A 1,201-nucleotide genomic window follows, 5' to 3' on the forward strand; every position below is an offset into this window, starting at 1 on the left:
GAGAAAATGGCAGCAGGGATGAGGCTCAGAGGGGAGAGGCTGACTCAGAATCAATCACTATCATTATTACAAATCACAAAATAAGGACAACAGATACTAGTAGTGTAACTATGCACCAGGCACTGTTCTGGGTACTTTCACCCATTTAACTCTGCCAATTACATTGTACGAGCTGCTGTCACCTCCATTTTAGAAATGGGGACATAGAAGGCAGAGAAGGTTAAGGAATTTGGCTAAGGTCAGCAGCCTTATATGTGAACCCAGGCTCAAGCTCTTAACTGCAATGCTTTGCTCTAACGGTAGCTCCAGATGGAAACTGGGAACCGGTGCTTTAGGAATGGAATACCGGGGCAGAAGACTTCCTTGTATTGGGTACCCCACTGGCTGCTTGAATTTTGTCAGAATGTACGTGTTCCCTGTTCAAGTATAATTTAATTAAAAAAAAAAAAAGATTTCAAATGAAAAATTGTATTGCCCCCCATTCACCTACCATATGTTACACACTTTCTTCTCTTGAACAATCTTTCATTCCCTTGGGGAACCAACGGCCCTAACCAATTTGGACTGCGCATGCGCTCTCCACAGGCCGCGCTCCAGGCGCGCACAGGGCTCTGCCTGCAGGCTTTTGCATTTTCGACCCTTGACTGGATCCCTCTTACATCCGAGGCCCCCGTGGGATTTAATAAGTGGTCCTGTACACACCACTCCGCGTCCCTCTGGATCCCCTTAGGGTTCCGACCTGCCCATCCCAGTTGCCTCACCTCCCATCTCGGGGGAACTCCAAGTCTAAGCCAGTCTGGACCTTTCTCGGGAGGTTCCTTACGTCCTTGCCCTCTCTTCAAGGTCCACCGGACCTGCACTTTCCTAAGTGCCTTGAACCTCTAGCTGTCTCCCTGCACAGAATGGGAGCACACTCTTGCGGCGCACACGCCAGATCGGATTCATTACTGTCTCAACACATACTTCGTCCAGGACACTGAAATTCCTCCCGACCGCCCCACCCCACCGCATCCCGCCAAACCACTGAGGAGGCGGGACTCGAACCTCAATCTCCGGAGCCGCCCTCTCTCCCTCTTTTCTGCACACCCACTCCGGCCCCCACCGACGCGCACACGCACTGAGGCGGAGCCGCCGCGCCTCCCGCCCGCCCTCCAGAATCCGCAGGCGCGCTGAGGCCAACCACTTCCAACAGCGCATGCTC

This window comes from Plecotus auritus (genome assembly GCF_963455305.1).
Source record: "Plecotus auritus genome assembly, chromosome: 10".
NCBI lineage: Eukaryota > Metazoa > Chordata > Mammalia > Chiroptera > Vespertilionidae > Plecotus > Plecotus auritus.